At 37.7% G+C, this 7,664-nt stretch overlaps 1 non-coding gene across 1 annotated transcript; it reads right to left on the bottom strand.

Annotated features, from left to right (window-relative positions):
• Positions 1 to 6,829: 6,829 nt before the first annotated feature.
• Positions 6,830 to 6,936, bottom strand: LOC122444504. Its single transcript, XR_006270322.1, has one exon. It is a non-coding gene; the product is annotated as a U6 spliceosomal RNA (small nuclear RNA).
• Between the last annotated feature and the right edge of the window lie 728 nt (positions 6,937 to 7,664).

The following is a 7,664-nucleotide window of genomic DNA, read 5'->3' as shown; positions in this document are numbered from 1 at the left end:
AACTTATTTTTAAGAAACCTTTATAGCTATGGTAACATGTAACCCCCATGAACAAGGACAATTAATATTAAAAAAGCCCAAAGGTTATTTCAAGGTAAAGTGTTACCATATAGCATCATTTATCAAGCAAGATATTTTAAATAAATCAATATGTAGGTAGTGATCTTCCATATACAACAAGTTATGTTTTTGAAAAAGCCATGAAAATCTTTGGAAATTACTTTCTAGCAGTGTCATTTCTTTTCCATCATTTTAAAGTTTATTAACTAAATGGTAATTTTGTTTTCCTTAGAACTTAGGTTGACATTTCTATTTATTTTTCATCTGTATTTTTGTTGTACAATTAAAACCACTGAAGAATACAGAGCATATTTAAATCTTAAGTTTGAAAAAACTGTTGTAGTTTGTGGTTCAGAATAATGTATGAACACATATACATTTATCTCCTCTTTCTCCAGAGACTATAATAAGATGAAACTAAAGACATTAAAAAGGACAAAGTCAACAACAATCAAGAGAATCCAAAGGGACCACAGACGGATGGGAAATTTCAACACATTTATACAAGATGTAAAGTAGATAGAGATGTTCACTTCTGGGAGCAGAGTGGGTCAAATATTCTGAAGCTCCTGTTGCTAAAAAAGTAAGTCTTGCATAAATTACATGACTCTGAACAAACATGACTCTAAATGTACTGCTGAGATCACAAGAAAGTGAACAAAATCTCTAAAAGCTGAAAGTCAATAAAACATGAACAGAAGAGGAGGAGAAGGAGGGATAGGAAGGAGCAGACAAAGAAAAAAAGTAAGTGAGCTAGACCAGTATCACAAAGTTTCATCCTTCAGGCCACCTATATGCTTGTAAAAACACCAAGCTATGGAATTTTGCATAATAGAAAGAACAGCAGGGGGCTTCCCTGGTGGTTCAGTGGTTGAGAGTCTGCCTTGCAATCCCTGGTCCAGGAAGATCCTACATGCCATGGGGCAACTACACCCACAAGCTGCAACTATTCAGCCTGAATGCTGCAACTCCTGAAGCCCATGCACCTAGAACCTGAGCTGCAAAACACGAGGAGCCACAGCAGTGAGAAGCCCGTGTACAGCAACAAAGACCCAGCATGGTCAAAAATAAATAATTAATTTTTTAAAAAAAGAATAGGATACAGGATATACAGGAAAGCTAAGCTTTGAGCAACACATTCCAAACCTGTACAGTTTCATTTTAAAAATTACTGAAATATAATTAAGGTAAATAAATACATATATAAATGCTACTGCCAGTTTCATTTTCCAATAATTAAATGCAATAGTAATCATACACAGTTGAAGGGTTTGATCTCTGCCAGGATCAAACCATTCAATTCTAAAGGAAATCAGTCCTGAATATTCATTGGAAGGACTGATGCAGCTGAAGCTCCAATACTTTGACCACCTGATGCGAATAACTGACTCATTGGAAAAGACCCTGATGCTGGGAAAGATTGAAGGCAGGAGGAGAAGGGGACAACAGAGGATGAGATGGTTGGATGGCATCACTGACTCAGTGGACATGAGTTTGAGCAAGCTCTGGGAGTTGGTGACGGACAGGGAAGCCTGGCGTGCTGCAGTCTGTGGGGTCACAAACAGTCAGACATGGCTGAGTGTCTGAATTTACCTGAATCATACACAAAATACGTAAGTTTCCTTGCTGTGGTCAAATGTCAGCTTCTAAGTCATGCAGAAAAGCAGAAGGAAGGACAACATCATTCTTAGGCTGAAACACTGTGACACCAGAGGTGGAGGGTTACGGTTCATTGTTTTCCTGTCTTTTACTGTTTTCTAAAGCAGTTTCTAAAATAAAAACCCTACCTATCTTGTTTCCCAGTTTTCTCCTTTCACAAAGAAGCTGTACACGCAGCTCCAGGTGCCTTCAGACACAGAGTGCCATCTTGCTGCTCTGAGCACTGCAGTTGTTAGCTCCAGTCCCTTACAAACACTTCCTAGGCCCAACTAGTAGACAGGACAGCTGGAATGTGTCCATCTCTCCTCTCTCTTATTTTCTTCACAGTGCTGTCTCTGATGGAATACAACACAGACCCCTTCACTCCTAGGATATTACATATCCATTTGTTTCTTTTAAAATTATAGTTCCAGGCTACCTTTCAAAATTTTAAGACTTTCTTTTTTTATTTACCACTTGGATTCATATAACCAGAATTCTTACCTGCATTTGGAATGCTGTCTTAAATATTTATATTAAAAAGAATACATAAGCTTTGGAGAACAGTACAATGCATACTTGCAGGTTTGATGGATAAATTGAGGAAAGAGGAAAGTTGAGAAAGTGTATATGTGCATGTATGTTTTGTAGCCTTTCATGAAACATTATGTTTAACAGGGTGGCTTTTTATTTACTGTTTTTTTTTTTTTTTTTTACTCTGATGTTTGGCTCAAGCATAATCAGTCAAAATGTGAAAAATCATGGATAGGCTAACACAATTTCTCAGTTTGGTGATTTTATTCTTTTGCTTATTTACCTAGAATATATAAACTTACTGATTACAAAGATAGGCACAATAAAGGACAGAAACTATATGGAATTAATGGAAGCAGAAGATATTAAGAAGAGGTGGTAAGAATACACAGAAGAACTGTACAAAAAAGGTCTTAATGACCTGGATAACCACGATGGTGTGCCAGACATCCTGGAGTGTGAAGTCAAGTGGGCCTTAGGAAGCATCATTATGAGCAAAGTTAGTGGAGGGGATGGAATACCAGCTGAGCTATTTCAAATCCTAAAAGATGATGCTGTGAAAGTGTTGCACTCAATATGCCAGCAAATCTGGAAAAGCAGCAGTGGCCACAGGACTGGAAAAGGTCAGTTTTCATTTCAATCCCAAAGAAGAGCAATGCCAAAGAATGTTCAAACTACTGCACAACTGCACTCATTTCACATGCTAGCAGGGTAATGCTCAAAATCCTTCAAGGTAGGCATCAATAGTACGTGAACCAAGAACTTCCAGATATACAAGCTGGATTTAGAAAAGACAGAGGAGCCAGAGATCAAATTGCCAACATCTGTTGGATCATAGGGAAAGCAAAGGAATTCCAGAAAATCATCTGCTTCATTGACTATGCTAAAGCCTTTGACGGTGTAGATCACAACAAACTGGAAAATTCTTAAACAGATGGGAATACCAGATCACCTTATCTGCCTCCTGAGAAACCTGTATGCAGGTCAAGAATCAACAGTTAAAATAGGACATGGAACAAAGGACTGGCTCAAAATTGGGAAAGGAGTACATCGAGGCTGTATATTGTCACTCTGCTTATTTAACTTACATGCAGAGTACATCATGTGAAAAGCTAGGCTGGATAAAGCTCAAACTGGAATCAAGACTGCTGGGATAAATATCAATAACCTCAGGTACGCAGATGACACCACCCTAATGGCAGAAAGCAAAGAGGATCTAAAGAGCCTCTTGATGAAGGTGAAAGAGCAGAGTAGAAAAGGTGGCTTAAAACTCAATATTCAAAAAACTAAGACCATGGCCTCCAGTCCCATCACTTCATGGCAGATATATGAGAAAAAATGGGAACAATAACAGATTATATTTTCTTGGGCTCCAAAATCACTGTGGATGGTGACCATAGCCACGAAATTAAAAGACACTTACTTCTTGGAAGAAAAGCTATGACAAAGCTAACAATGTATTAAAAAGCAAAGACATCACTTCTCTGACAAAGGCCCATATAGTTAAAGCTATGGTTTTTCCAGTAGTCATGTATGGATGTAAGAGTTGGACCATAAAGAAGGCTGAGTGCTGAAGAATTGATGTTTTCAGACTGTGGTGCTGGAGAAGACTCTTGAGAGTCCTTTGGACAGCAAGGAGATCAAACCAGTCAGTCCTAAAGGAAGTCAACCCTGAATATTCATTGGAAGGACTGATGCTGAAACTGAAGCTCCAATACTTTGGCCACCTGGTGTGAAGAACTGACTCATTTGAAAACGCCCTGATGCTAGGAAAGATTGAGGATAGGAGGAGAAAGGGGTGACAGAGGATAAGGCAATTGGATGGCATCACCAATTCAACTGACATGAGCTTGAACAAATTGCAGGAGAGAGTGAAGGACAGGGAAGTGTGCTGCAGTCCATGGGGTCAGAAAGAGTCAAGACACAACTGAGCAACTGAACAACAAACTGATTATAAACAAAGCACAAGAAACTGTAATGATGGAAAAGGCAAGATTGCCCCAAAAGTGAATGTTGGTAATAGCTCTGTAATCTGTAGACTACACCTTTGGCACACAGCAAGGTGGGTAAGCTAAGTCTTAGATTTATCCATTAAGATTATTAAAGGGGGCTGTCACCCCTAGGATTTACTGTTGGATTTTTTTTTTTTTTACTCTGATGTTTAGCTCAAGCATAATCAGAGTCAGTAGTTCTTGGTGTCATCCCTAGGTCCTAACAGGACAGGAAACAGTCTTTCTGGCTGAAAGAAATCAAATTTAGGCTCTTGGGATTCCCACAAGCCATGACTATACAGGCATAATATTTTTTTAAATTTCTTACTTTATTCAGTAGTCAGGAAAAGAAATAAAGCTTTTGATCCAGCTGTATATATTTCACGTAAGATTTAATGTACAGAGAGGTTTACACAGTAATTAGTAAGATTGATGGAGCAAAGATACAGGAACTATTGCTAGGGTGTGAAAAATTAGGAAGGGCAGGAATCATAAGAACCATCACCAACTATCTTTGTTCCATGTGGCAGCAGGTAAGTCTCAGAACATCCTTATGCCCAGAAGCTGCTGGCATAACTCGTCTGCCATTTACTGATACCTACTAGGTTACTAGTGCTGAGACTAGTGGTTTCTCCTCTTCCTTTCCCTTCACTTTTACACCAGTGCCTCTCATTAGTAGAATTTAGGTTGCAGTACTGCTGGCAACAGGGTCTGAGAAATGTCTCAGACAAGCGAGAGCTTAGAAGGGTGAGAACAATGCTGAGTATCAATAAGCAGTATTTGCCACAGTGTCTAAGTCATGTAGCATATGTTCTGAGGTATCCTAAAACAAGGGAGAGAATAACTACATTTATTTGTTCATTTATCCATTCATTCATTGTGTCTGTTAGGTGTAGGAATTTTTGCACCTCTAAATAAGATTAAATATGTAAAAGCACTTGTAATTTATCTTATTCTTTCGACTCCATTAACAAATCTCAATTGTGAGTTCCCCAAGTAGCCTTCAGACTATTAAGGACGCATAGTAATACTGTCAAGATAGATATTCTGACAGTGCCAAAGTCATCAAGGAAATATAGGCTTACATAAGTGTCCATTTACTTCAACCTTGATTTCCACATCTGGACTCCTAATATTTCTGGAAATTAGTGTCAAAAACAGTTCTGAAAAATCACATCTTATTCTTCCCAACTTTTAAGCAAAATATATATAAAAGGATCATATATCAAAATTACGTAGTGACTATTCTAGCAATTCAAAAGTAATTTAATATTTGCGAATAATGTGAATCACCCATGTCAACAAGTAAAAAAGAGGTGTAGATCAAATGATAATCTCAATAAGTACAGAAAAAGCATTTGATAATTACTCTTAGCTAATTAGGAAGAGAAGTAAACGTCCTTAATCTGATCTAGAGTATCCTTATAAAAATCTGTAGCAAACACCTTACTTCACATTGAAATGTTAAGAGCATTCCCCTAGAATGGGAAATTAAGCAAGGATATCTTTTTTTTTTTCCATTTATTTTTATTAGTTGGAAGCTAATTACTTTACAATATTGTAGTGGTTTTTGCCATACATTGACATGAATCAGCCATGGATTTACAAGTATTCCCCATCCCAATCCCCCCTCCAGCCTCCCTCTCCATCCCATCCCTCTGGGTCTTCCCAGTGCACCAGCCCTGAGCACTTGCCTCATGCATCCAACCTGGGCTGGTGATCTGTTTCACCCTTGATAGTATACTTGTTTCAATGCTATTCTCTCAGAACATCCCACCCTCGCCTTCTCCCACAGAGTCCCAAAGTCTGTTCTGTACATCTGTGTCTCTTTTTCTATTTTGCATATAGGGTTATCGTTATCATCTTTTTAAATTCCATATATATGTGTTAGTATACTGTATTGGTGTTTATCTTTCTGGCTTACTTCACTCTGTATAATGGGCTCCAGTTTCACCCATCTCATTAGAACTGATTCAAATGAATTCTTTTTAATGGCTGGGTAATATTCCATAGTGTATATGTACCACAGCTTCCTTATCCATTCATCTGCTGATGGGCATCTAGGTTGCTTCCATGTCTTGGCTATTATAAACAGTGCTGTGATGAACACTGGGGTGCACGTGTCTCTTTCAGATCTGGTTTCCTCGGTGTATATGCCCAGGAGTGGCATTGCTGGGTCCTATGGCAGTTCTATTTCCAGTTTTTTAAGGAATCTCCACACTGTTCTCCATAGCGGCTGTACTAGTTTGCATTCCCACCAACAGTGTAAGAGGGTTCCCTTTTCTCCACACCCTCTCCAGCATTTATTGCTTGTAGACTTTTGAATAGCAGCCATTCTGACTGGCGTGTAATGGTACCTCATTGAGGTTTTGATTTTTTTTTCCCCAGTTTAAATGTCACTTTTATTATAAACTAAGTTGTTATTTACACCTGGCTTTGTGTTTGGTCATTGGTTAAGAATTCCATATTCCAAGAAAATTTAGCACATAACATTCAACACTGGAAAATGAATCCCCCCCCCCACCAAAATTCCAAGAGACTTTTAAGAAACATGTAGAGAAAGCCCAGATACACAAAATTTTAAATGATAAAGGAGAAATAACCACAAAAATATGGAACGCTTCACGAATTTGCGTGTCATCCTTGTGCAGGGGCCATGCTAATCTTCTCTGTATAGTTCCAATTTTAGTATATGTGCTGCCGAAGCAAGCACTGAGGTTTTGATTTTAAGCAAGGATATCTTAACTTTCATTTGTCACTGTGCTGGTTTTAGCCAATGTAATAAGGAAAGAAATCACAAGGAAGGATTGGGAAGAAAAAAATTATCCTTTATTCACAGATGATATAGTTTTGTATACAAAAGTCTAAAAACATCAAAAGATAATTTCAGAATTATTAAGCAAATTTAGAAAGGTCATTAGATCCAAGAAAAACCCTGCTCTTTTTATGTCAGAATAAACAAATAGAATATGAAAAGTTTAAATGACCCCATTATACTTGTATCAAAAAACTCAAAACTTCAGAGAAATGAAAATAAAAAACCCAGTCCTACATGACTACCAACTCAATAGAATGGTTATAACAAAAAAGTCAAATGATACAAAACAGTAGCAAAAATGTGGGGTAACAGTAGCTCTCCTACACAGTTGGTAGGAGTGCAAATTAGTGCAACTACTTTGGGAAACTGTTCGGCACTATCTAGCACAGTTGAACATATATGTACTCTATGACCCAGTATTACCACTTTGGGGCATATATCCAATATAAATGTATACATGAGTTCATAAAAAATGTGTAATAATGCTTACTATAACACTCACAATGTCCAAATATTAGACAGACCATAAGTGCCCATCAACATTATTTTCATAACATAAACACCACACAAAAACAAGAAGAAATGACATTTAAGTACATCAACAGGGATAAATTTCACAAACA

Source organism: Cervus canadensis, chromosome 6 (genome assembly GCF_019320065.1).
Source record: "Cervus canadensis isolate Bull #8, Minnesota chromosome 6, ASM1932006v1, whole genome shotgun sequence".
Classification (NCBI taxonomy): domain Eukaryota; kingdom Metazoa; phylum Chordata; class Mammalia; order Artiodactyla; family Cervidae; genus Cervus; species Cervus canadensis.
The sequence above is the reverse complement of the archived record's forward strand: the minus strand, read 5'-3'. Positions and strand labels throughout refer to the sequence as shown.